Genomic DNA, 12,980 nt, shown 5'->3' on the forward strand with positions numbered 1-12,980 from the left:
TAGTTTTAAATAGTCAGTGCACTTTGCTATGATAAAATGAGTTCATGCTAAAGTATACATATATTGCTATATCATTGTGGCTGCATTAATTAAACACTTGCTTATGAGCTGCTTGTTTAAAATAACATGATTAACAGCATGAAAATATGAACGCATTTTCAGACCTTTTCATCAGATTAAAAATGACAATGTGTATTTGTTTCAATGCATTTAATGCTTTCGAAAGAAAAGGCTATCTAAGCTAGTATTTCTCTCATATGTATTTGTCAGTTTCCACATTTGAACCACTTTACACATTCGAACTTCACTGCACAGACCAAACGGCTAAGTTGGCTCCTTCGACTGAAACACTAGAACAGCTTGTTGAAACGATAGCTTTTTTTTTTCCCCAGTTGAACCGGATTCATGCATATTTTAAAACATTTTCACCATCTTGACTGAGAGAGGCTTTTTGTGGAACGAAGGTACAGTGGCTCAACACTAAAGATCTTGACAACGCACAGAAGAGCTGTTGACAATGCATTACCAGATCAAGCATAATTTATTCACTATAGTGGTGGCAACAGGGTCACTTAGTTAACCTGAAATAAATAGGGTTTTTCAAGAGCACCTGCGAAAGGGTCCTCTCATTTAATATCCGGAGACAGCGGAGGATGCTGGGTAATATGTTAATTGCCATAGGGGGATACATTTCTGCTGGGCTGTCAAGGGGAACACATTTTCAGAGGTAGAACAACACGCCCTCATTTTATGGTTACGGGATTTAGCAAGATGAACCCCACTGGAATTAACACTTAAATCATCATTAAATTAACTGATTTCAAAGAAAATAAAAAAAAGATTATATTGTGGCCAGACATGAATTTATTACATAGCAGAATGATAGTCCAGAACAATAAAATATCTGTACATAGAAAATACTTAAAATACACCTCAAACAATGCATAATAATGTTATCTTTTGAATTGTTCATTGTTATACATGCATGCACACACGCACACACACAGACACACAATTATGCTGTTAATATTCTAATACTGTTTTCTACAAAAAACAAAACCACCTCTTTATCCAATAAATAAATAAATACATAAATAAATAAATAAATCAGGTCTAAGTTTTAATGAATTTCAAAGTTGCCCATTTTCAACTTCCAGTGATCTACCCAAGTGTAAGGGTCACCAGACAAATGGTACTATTCTCGTAAACTCAAATAGCTGGGCCTTTTCCACAGGGACTGTGCAGCAGCCATTAAATCCGTGGTGTTTAAGATCATCTTTAAACATTAAACACATTTTAACTTGGCCGAGGATCTCCGGCACTATTGTCATATTTTAGGAATAAGTGCCTGGGAAGCACTTTTTTGTCACGAGCGCCGTAAAAAACCCCTTTTATCTCGTCCCTCTCGTAAGTCAGACGTATGCCATTACGGACAGCGTATCCCCGTATCCCGGCGACTTTATAGTAATTGGCTTCGGCGAGAGCGCCGCCTCTTCTGCGCCGTTAGCATCGGGCAGACCCTACAGTGTGAACCCGCGCGTTAGCATGGGGCAGACCCTACAGTGTGAACCCGCGCGTTAGCATGGGGCAGACCCTACAGTGTGAACCCGCGCGTTAGCATCGGGCAGACCCTACAGTGTGAACCCGCGCCGGTCGATGAGCCCGGCTTCCTGTCGCGGTGGGTGGGGATGGAGGAGAGGGAAGTGCCCCGGGGTGTTCCGAGTCAGGATGTCAGAAAAGCTCAATGGGCACCGGAGACTGAGCCGGCGTCGGTTCGATTCCCCCTCGCCCCGCGTGATCTTCGCCGCGCACGTCAGACCCGAGACCGGCGCTCGGACGGGGAGGCCCGAGACGCCGCGTAGCTCCGACGAATGATTGATTCCTTCCTAATTTCCTCAAATAGGATGGGGATCGGGATTTGAGAAAGAGGAGGGAGGGAGGGGTTACGTAGGGATCGGGGAAGGCAGAGAGAGGGGAGGAGGTGCGATTAATTGGGCCACCCTGTGTCAGGTAAACTTTTGGCTTGTAGCTAACTGCACATGTCAGGCCTGGTAAATGTTCAGCTGTCAGCGCTGGGAAATGGGAACAAAGATTTGGCCTAGAAATCTTATGCTTTAACAACACCGGCCAAACCATTGTTCTGTGAAACATCATACTAATTGTCATCTGTGGAACATGTTGGGGTGCAGACATCAAAAAGGAAAACAGAGCCAACGAAAGAGCTAATGCATTTGTTTCGAAATATTTTTTGGTGGCTGAGGGAAGGGGAGATTGTGCTTTTCACACAAATAACTTGAATCACGTTGACATTGCCTTAATTTGAATTAATTGGATGAAAGTAATACAGCATCACATTATTTCAAGTGAAACTGCCAACCTGCAAGTGCTTATTTCTGGGTCTAAGCGTTTACATTTTGTTGGTGTGAGTGATTATCACTGTATACATTTTTCCCTCCCCTCCTTTTCTCTCCATCACATTGAGGCTGAATGTTGAAAAGCTCGCAGGAGACCAATGTTTATAAATGTGATCATTGAATCAGATTCCACAGTCATTACTGCACCATTAAAGTAATTTCAGAGAAGCACACAAAATTGGTTGGTATAAAAAAATTGGCTCCAGTTAAGACATTTTGTTCAGGCGCAATCCCATGGATTTAAAAAAAAAATAAGTCTGAATTTAGGGCCAATGTCTGTGAGTTTCTTTTTGTGGGGCTCCAGGCAATGGGTACTAAGCGTTCTAATAAGTCACATCAACGTATGGGGCAAACAACGCAGATCCAAATGTGCCTGGAGATGGAGTGCATCTGCCTCCATTAATCAATTTCCTTTCCTGAATACCAATTGGAATAATGAGTCAATTAATGCGCCAAATCACCAATGAGGGAGGGAGAGGAGCATGGAGACAGACATGGAGAGGAGGCCTGTAAAGTCAAAGACTGTTGCGTCGTCTGGCTTTTTAACAAGCGACCCGCGGCACGCGTGACTGATTGCCCACCGATGCCAACATCCCTCTCCCTGTCTCTTTTAAGTAAGAAACCCGGAGGTTTAATTGCAAAGGGCAAATTGCACATGAATTGTGGGGGAACAGTTGTCATGCCAGGTATTCCCCGGGTGGATTGCTCCTATACCTGAGGGCCGATTAGACGTGGGCTGCTCTGTGGGCAAAGGCCCGGTCTGTATGGAAAGTCGTTAATGACAATTCCGTACATCTGTATAAGAATTCCGTATTTCCATAACATTCTTTTTTGTGCTTGTAAAGGATTTGCTTATCTTTGATTTTTTCTAATTAACCTGTACATTAAACTTTTGTATAGCATTTGCGGTCTGTGCATCATATTTTTGCTCGTAAAAAAATGTAACTACAAACCTGTAACCTTAAAATGAAAGCTTCACAAACATTTTTAATAAGCCATTTATGACTATTTCATGCCATTTACAACGATGAATCAGAAGTACAAGTGTACAAGCATTCTGGGATTTCTGTCAGCTTTACAGTAACTCAAACTCAAGGTTTGTATCCTCATACAGGAATTTTGTGACCCTGTAAAGAGTTCACTTCACAAGCAAGTAGGTGGAACCAGCTCTCCCAAAAGCATCTCAGCTAATCAAATACTGCCCACGATATGATTGGCTAGTTTCATCTGTTAATCAAATTACAATATACTAAAAGGGTTTCTGCTCAGATCGGCAACAATCTGTCACATTTTTTTTTGTTGTTTCACTGCAAACACCGTTTGGCAAGTACAAAAATCACCAGAACTAATTAAACAATTGTGTTATTGTGATTAAGAAGCAACGCTTGGATCTAATTGAAAGTCTAAGTTAAGGACAAATGTTGGTTGAATCCTGGCCACTAGTCTTGGCCAATTTATTATTTTGTTCTCCAGCTAAATTGGCTCCAAACTTATGGAAAGACATTAATGACACAATTTTGTATCTTCATACAAGAATTTCGTATCCCTTTTGTGCTTGTGGAAAGCAATTGCATACCTGTGATTTAATCTCTTGAACCTGTACATTAAGCTTTGTGGCCGTAATAAAAAGGAAATAGAAGAGTGAGTTGTTAATTGTGAGCCGGAGTTAAGGACAAATTGTGATTAGATCCAGGCCAGTGTGTGATTTCGGCTTGCATTCAAAGGCAATGCAGCGGAGCCTTACGCTGAACCAGGAGCTAAACTGCCTCCGTGGGGCCTAGCAAATGAGCGTGAACTGCCCCCTAATTGGAGTTTAACACCTCATAAATATTGTGTAGATCGATCTACTTAAATAATGCATGGCCATCATATTTAAAGAATGCGACTGAGACAATAATTAGATATCAATGTTCACAGACTATCCCGAGCGAAGTGCTATGAACCATGATTTAGTGGATATGAATTAGTATGACTGTGAAAATAGGATTTTTGCCCTAATTACTATTTAAACGTTTAATTGTCACCCAATTAGCGGAACGCTTGTTTGCCTCCTCATTTCAGGCAAATGATGGCAAACGATGAAGATTGGAATTTTGTATTATTCATCAGAGGAAGACACATCATCACCTTTCTGCATAATTAATACTGGTTTGTAGTACATTAACGCGCATGACTTCAAGTCGTATTAAAGAGATTTCTTTGTGTGTGTAGGGCCTTAACTATTCGTCTGTTGGATCCAAACTTTAACATCAAAAGCCGTTCCCTTTTTTTCCCCTGTATTTTCGACTGTGTTGTTCCAACCCGGGCCTGTATACATTGGGGGTAGGGGAGCAAAACATTTACTTTGCCACCGGATGCATCAAACAGACTCGTAAACCACTCTAAATATTTACAAATGAACACAATTTAGGAGGTGACAAGTCTAATTCGCTGTCCGCGGAGATATTTCTGAATCGGTTAAACATTCAGTCATTCCCCTAAAGGATGAGAGGCCGCACGCTAATAGCTCATTGCCGTAGCCTTTGAACTGGGAGGCCAGCGGTGGAGAGAGATCCGCGGATGTGACGGACCCCTCCTTGATTGCAGATGAAGGATGCAAATTGCTGTCTTTGATCATTTCTCGGGTCCGGCCTGAATGTGAGGGAAGTCTTGATTTCTCCCCTCTTAGCGTTTGAACGCTTCCGCTCGCGGTCGAGCGTTCGTGACATTATCTCCGCCATTTATTTATTTTTCTTCCTGAAACGGCCCATCGTAGAAGAGTCCCTTGGGACCTAAGTTGACCTTCTGTCATAACCGGGTCACTTTATGGCATATTGGCCCAGAACGTCGTCTAGCTTGCCCCGAGTACTGTATTTATAGTGGCTGAGCTCCTATCTCATTCTGTCAGCAGACTCGTCTGTTTGGGAACTATGGAGTCCTCCTGCTGATACAGTGGACACAGACCAGTACTCGTGGGTGTTTCGTCCAATACAGACAAGTGTCGTTGCTGTGGCCATGAAAATATTACAGTACATTACAGTGCAAATATATAGTGCAGTCAACATAGGGGAGAAGAGAGCAGAGGCTGTAAAGAAATTAAGGAAAATATTTTAATGTCTTGACCAGTCCTTTGACTGGTCACTTCTATTCATATCTTCTATTCACATCCATCCAAGGTTTCTAGTACTGCTTCCAAAATGGCCTTTCCTACAGTAAAATGCTGCCCTCACCCCATAATATCTCTACTCTCCAAATTCTCATTGACCTCTCTGTTCTCTGCTCTGTGGGTCTGTACCTTTAACTGCAGGGCTATTTAACTCCCGGCTTGGATGGCCGTGAACCGGCAAGGCAACCAGAACTCTTTAACACTGCTACTGCTCTCAGAAATGCGTAGGGAAGCTAAATTGGTTTAATCAAGATGATGATTAAAGGAATCGGGTGGTTAAGTGCCTCACTGGAGCCAAAGCCCGTGGAAAACCGCAGCTCTCCAGAACTGGGGCATAAGCTGTGTGCTTTCAGAGCTCCTACGACTCCTGTCCTTCGAGATCCTAAGAGTTTTAGAGACCTCTTCCTTCTCAAGCTCACCATGGATAGTAAGTCGTTCCAAGTTTTCACCCAGTCAAGTGACTGTCTTGGAACTCCAAAATTGACCTGAAAGATTGTTTGTTCACTACTCAAGACTATTAAATATAATGTATTGTAATTGTTATTGAATTTCAAAAAAGGCTCATCAGATACACAAATACAAAATTTCCGTTCTAATCATCTTTAGCCTCTGTGTGCTAATATATATCAAAAAAAGGATGCAACTTGTTCTAAATTAGCATGTATCATTTAGAGGAGGAGCTGGGAGGGCAGATTCCCCTCAAGGGAGGAATAAGTGTAATAATTTCTGTAACTAATTGTCTTGTGAAATCAATGCGGGCCTCGCCATTTGAATACAGAGCACTTCAGCTTCACTGATCAATTATTTAGCGCTGTTTGCCTTTGAATCAGTCACTGACACTAAGTATCGCGAATATGAGCTTGTATCGCCACTGGAAAACACCAGGGGCCCCTGCACTCCAGAGACTTGCCTAGAGGAACGTGGTTCAGTGTCTGTTTTTCAAGAGAGCGACATGCACTTTATACCTGTCACTAGGAATCAAAGTGAACCTCTACCGCACGACCCCCCCCCCCCCTTTCTTAAATAAATTAGTTTGGGTCTCGAAGGAAACGGTTTACACCCCGAGGTCTTTTAAAGTGCAGCTTGTCCTCCTCAACGTGCGGTGGAAAATGGAGGGGAAGCACTGCGGCACTCCGAATGGTCTCGCTACAGAGGAGATCTGGATGGATGCAGCACAGTGAGAAGCCTTTGAGTTTAACGGGCCTGCTCCACGCAGATCCCATTGAGCATTGTGTTTAATGGGTGTTCCATTGGCCATTGCCATCAGCCATGCAACCTTTGCAATCAAGGAAAGGTGCTCCACTGTCCATATCGCGTCACCATTGCGTTGCCTCTGATGGCTCTGTCCAAGCTCAAAAGTGGGCGAGCTTCAATTCTTGATGGCGACGTACGCATCCACTCTGTTCACTCACATAGTAACGCGATAAATAATTTGAAAAATTTTGTGTTGATTGTTTTCTGATGTAGGCTATTCACCCACGTCATTATTATTCATTTAATTAGCTAATTTACAAGGCATAATAAAAAGTGACCTTTTTCCAGGCAGCTGATAAACATGCACTCACTCACAAGTTCTGCAGAGAATGCTGAATGAAACAAAGTCGGATCTCAGAGATGAAAATATTCAGTTTCCCCAAATGCTTCGTTTTCAAAACAATGACCTTGAACTCTAAACTTACTGAATGCAAAAATGCTAAACTTACTGAATGCAAAAAGTGATATTTTTCAATTGTGGGTTAAAAGCCAGGGGGGCTTTTAACCCACAATTGAAAAATATCACTTTTTGTAGGCATGACGCCACCTTCCTGTTTACATTCCATAGTGTGTGCAGTGAGTGACCATGACAACCCACAGGAGCAGAGCTACCCCAAGGACACAGAGATGTTTTGGTGCCACAGTACACTGCAGTCTGAGGGGGGCCCAGGAGGGAATTGGATGAAAAAAGGGTCAGTCTTTGGTCGTCATAAGGGAGCTGAGATGCATTAATAGACAGTGCGAGTCTCCGCCGTGCTGCTTGATTCACGGCAGCTGTTTGCTCTATGTTTCATGCCCTCTTCCCCAGCTGAATGAGAGTTAATATTGCAGAGGGCCTCCTCTATGGACGGGCCCCGTCACATGTAGTGAGTGTCAGCGGGTCCCTATGAAACTGGCTGAAAGGAAACATTTTTCACCCCCACTTCTGTTTGTCTGTCTGTCTGACCGTCTGTCTAATCAGATCTGTTTCCCCAGCCAGTGGGCAGGGGAAGTTAACTCCTGTGGGTTACAGTAATAAGGATGACAATACAAAGACTGTTGACATGTATTTGTGTGTGTGTGTGTGTGTGTGTGCGCGTCTGTGATATGTACAGGTTTGTGTAAATCTAGTGTGCTTCAGACAATATGATATTCAAGTCATTACATGGATAGGTTTATTAACCTGTCATTTGAGTTATACGCAGTTGCTAAAAAAATAAGTAAACACAGCCCTTTCACACATTTAATTGCCAACAAATCCAAATCTCTAGCCTTCAAATACTGGACTGTCACTGGGGTAAAGAGATTATCAAAGTCATAGATAAGTAAAGAAACATTTATATATGACAGCTTTGGCATGCTTAAAATAGCCACTCGTTTCTGATGCTAATTTTGCACGGACCGACCAATGAAGGAACAATGGAGTGTGTAACGAAACACAGCCTGTGTGAAGGAAGCAGATGCTGAAGCATAGCGCACCCCTTCCCCCTCCCCCTCCCCCCCACCACACCATCTATCACACACAGGGGGCGCCACTAGCCACATCAGCCTGTGGAGTCATGGGGCTGTAGCGGAGGCCAAGAACGAGGACATCAACAAGCTGGCCTGGATTAACCACGTGCTGAGCCCAGATTGTGTTGAAACCACCACTAATCACTGATCCGATGTGTCTGGTGTTGAATCTACATATTATCTGTGGGTGTCGGCAGTCAGCTATGTTAAATAAATTCTACGGATGCGCAAACCACAACTATACATTCTTATAGTTATTTCCTGACATGTTCACTGATCATAAATCTATCAAAACTGTAAAAATTCCTTTGTTCCAAACAATATGGAGCTCACTGTACTTGATGGCTTTGGCCTTCTGGGAGGGAGAGTACCGCTGTGACAAGCACCATGAAGCCTAGGGGCCTGATTTACTAAGACCATTACCGCATGCACAATCTTTTAGCACACGCAAAACCAATAACATGACCAATGTCACGGTGCTTGTTGTGCACCAGTCATTGTTTGTGTTATTATTTTTGCGTGTGCGTTCACTTGAAAAGCCGAGATACACATGTCCACCCCCTGAAGGGTATCCACATGTGGCACGCAACAAGTGTGGCTTTTCTCATGCAGAACGTCTTCAAACCACAGAGTACCATTCTCAAGGAAAGCTCAGCAAATTCACTGCACTTAATCTTCAAATCACCTTAATTCTTCTCATTTTTCCGCCTGAGCAGGCCGGACAGTCGGTCCGCTTCCGAGAACAATTCGTCTCGTGTTACAATCTCCCCTCCCTACGTCGCCCATATGGCGATTTTCAAGGAGAAAAATTGCATTCACTCCCGCCACCCCGTCCGGCAATGTCAAGCGACAGTTTATTCATCCCAGATACCCCGGGTGACATTGAAGCATATCAACACTGACAAAAGTATATTGAATAATTATCTTGAAATTAATACATTATCCCAAACTTAAATAAATGTCATCAGATCAATATATCTTGGAATGGAACAGGAAGAGATGTGAAGGACATTGCTTCATTATTCATTAATTTTAGAGTAATGTAGGCAGATGAAATGGTTATTTCAGTGCACTGCCATTACACTCTGCGGCATTTTAAATAACTACTGTAACTCCACTATTTAACACCACATTTCCCTCTGTGTCAAGGCAAGGATAATTAACCCCTTCCATGCTAATCCCTGTTGCGAATCCAGAACAAGGACTCACCTCACCTGAATATTAATGTTATATTCATATTATACTGTTAAAAATAATTGTAAAAAAAGGATGTACCATAAGTATGTGGGTTGTATTGCAGTTTAAGTGCCCAGGAATCTTTTTTGTTTCATCATTTTGTTGAATTTTGTTGAATTCACCCAATATAGCCCAGGATTTAATTGACATCCCTCCTTAACCTTTTTAATGAATTTAATGAAAGTGGGGGTTTTTTTCCATCACAAATAGTTTGGCACATTCAGTGCAAACACTGCACTCTCTAAGAAACCAAGAATGCTTTGAAATGACAAGCTACCAGGAGACCATCATAAAACAGATGATACTTTTTTGGAAAGAGAATATGATCTAATGTCATGGTGTAGCATGATCACAGCTTGATATGTAGAGCACGTTCTTAAACCACTTAACCATCACATACCCTGCACACTGATATTTTTGAGTTGGCTTCCAGGGTCCTGGGAAAAAAAAATGCAATGGTGCATTATTTAGACTTTTGAGTGAGTCACTTGAAGTGTTCAGTGTGCAGCATATGTGGAACCTAAGTTGTTCAATTTCGAATTCAGAGCATCTGTTTGGAGAAGTCCCTGTTGAGAGTCGTTCAGCAGTGACCCAGTGCTGTCCCCTGAAGACTCGGTTTATGGCCTGCACTGGGAATAAAATATACATGTTGTCAAAAGAAAAAAGAAACTCAATTAAATGTACGGTTTTGAAATATGCATGAGAAACCTGTTTCCAGCTGAAGTGTGCAGTGTACTGTGGGAAGATCATAACGCTGATACTGGGCAGAAGAGGGAGGAAAAGTTGCAGTAGAACGCAGGACATCGGTTTTCGTTGGTTTTCAGTGACTCTGACCTGAATTAATTCAAAATCTGTCATTGATTTTCACACACAATCAAATGCAAATGTTAGTCATCTTCACAAATGCAGCTTGAAGCGACATGATTGCCAAAATGAACTCGTCGAACTGTTTATAAAAGGCAAAAAAGCATTTTCATGAGTCAAATTTATTGACAAATGTTTATTAAATCCAGACCTGTTCCCAAACACAACAAAAACATTTTTGCGATGTTTTTCAAACTTGAGCCGAGCAATGGGAAACACTCCCAAACATGTCAAGAGGTTTGTTGCTTTGGTTTCCTGGGTTTCTGTTTGATTTGATGGAAAAGTTCCAATGGGAAAGCCCCAAGGCTTCGGCCTTGTGCTCTTTAAGGTCCTTTCATCTCCATAGACTGGCACTCATTCATAAGGACTATGTAAGCTGCCTGCTTCCATATTCACCACTGTTACCTTTTTGGTTTAAACTTAAATGAAAAGAACAGCTGTTTGCCTCTGTCACTGACAATAGAAAAGACAATTTATGGTCAATTTTCGTCTAGTGCATTTGCATTAATTATTTATTGATTGATCAAAGGTTAAAGTTAGCCATGAAAGTGCACTGTTCAGTGACTAGTCCATGGTGCAGTGTTGGTGCATCTCGAACATATGACCAGTGTGTAGTATTCTGTGCTCGCTGCTATTGTTCCTAATTCTGTAGTCATTTAAAAGGTAAGACTAATGACACCGATAATGATGCTTGCATAAATCCTAGCACGGACAGTGTGGCCGTGCGACCACAGAGGAGGATGAATAGCAATCACCAGTTCGGTGACAGGTTTACACGTCGCTGTTTTCACTGGTCAGTCTGCCTCGTTCCGTTCAGACTTGCCGCGGTTTAATCTTTACGGCTTTCGCGTTTTCGCGAGCCCAGCCCATAATTGGCGCCGCGAAAGCAGAGACTGCTGGGAAAATTGATGCCTTTTCAATTACGCGCCACGTGACGGGCTTGGCGCCGTGCTCTCGTCCCAAATTAACGAGGTTGCCGGCGCGCGCTATACGGCCAGCGCCGTATTTGTAATGAACGTCGCCTTTAAGGAAGGCGGACGACCATGTTTGTGAAGTCTTCCCAAGGAGAGGGAGGGATAGCCTTTCGGCGATAAATCTGAGCCGAGCGAAGAAGCCAGGGACTTTTACGTGGCTCCCCGGCTGACGAGAGACATCCATGAAAATGAGTCGTTTGCCTTCACGGACGGCGGTGCCATGGTCAGGGGCACATCGTCCGCGCGCACGGAATAGGTATCAGTCCAAAGGCATTTACCGCTCATTCCATGCCTGTTTTTACCTACGGTTTTCTTTTATAATAACCCTCAGTCAGACCAGATAAGTAAAAACATACGATTATGAGTAAACAAAACCATTTGCATTGAATCCCATTAACTGTTATATCCTGAGGAAACAGGATTTACTCATTAAAAACAGGATGTACCCATTAAAATCTTAAATTATAAGGCATGTAGACTATTTGCAGTGCACTAGGCCAACAGTGTGATAACTGATCATATCATCATATCTGTGTGGCACTCAGAACCCTGCAGTGTACAGCTCTGTCATCACAGCATAAATCTCCTGTTAGCTCTATTGATTAACCTTTTAAGATGCAGGATCACAAATATGCGATTAGAATGCTCTTAACTGAACATTATAATACTGATCACTACTGGTAATTGATAGCAATGGAGTATTAGAACACTGACTTGTAATTTGGGAAAAAAATAAAATATCCAAGAAACCTGCTCTTCAAAGGGTTAAGGAACAGAAAGTTCTGTTCAGGCTGTGAGACAGGCATGGCTGCTCGATTGGAAAAAGCCCTCAGAGGTTAAAGGTCACCGAAGGCATAGCATCCTCAGGATTACACAGATTACAGTGGATAAGTGTATAAGCAGATAGATGATATAAACTACATATGATCATACATATGTATAAAAAGTCATCACCACATACACTATTACAGGATGATTTTTGACCTCTGACGTTGGTGGCTTTAATGTCCAAGGAAACATGGATTCCTTGCTGTAATCACAACCTCTAAACCTCTCTCAACCCATAGATCAGCCTCATATACAATATCACACCCATAGCTGTATGGAGACTTCCTGAAAATACAAGTGAAATTGGCAGGATTTTTGTTTACCACCCAGAACCAAGGTGTTTTGATGATTTGGTGATCTGAGCGGCTCGGATATGGAAGCCAAATGGATTTACCCTGCCTAGAACTGGCCAAGAAACTGACAGCGAGAGGGAAAAAAGGAAAGCATTTTAACCCCCTATGATGAGAGACTTTATTTACCATGTGATCCCACTGATGCAATGGGACCGAGAGAACTAATCCTGCATTAAGGGCACCATGAACAGAATACACATCTCATACATCTGAAAAACAAAGACTTCTTACGGAAAGTCATACATGGCAGTTTCTATTAATGTTGTCGATTGTTTGCTATTGACTTTCATAATAATATTTCCGCTTCACTATGGCACTTATGCATGATCTGCTCTACTGTTAATCTGGCCTCTTACTGTACACTAAGGTGTTTGTCACAATAGGAGCATCTGCTAAATCGATAAATGTGAATATTAACAAT

This window comes from Anguilla rostrata, chromosome 10 (assembly GCF_018555375.3).
Source record: "Anguilla rostrata isolate EN2019 chromosome 10, ASM1855537v3, whole genome shotgun sequence".
Classification (NCBI taxonomy): domain Eukaryota; kingdom Metazoa; phylum Chordata; class Actinopteri; order Anguilliformes; family Anguillidae; genus Anguilla; species Anguilla rostrata.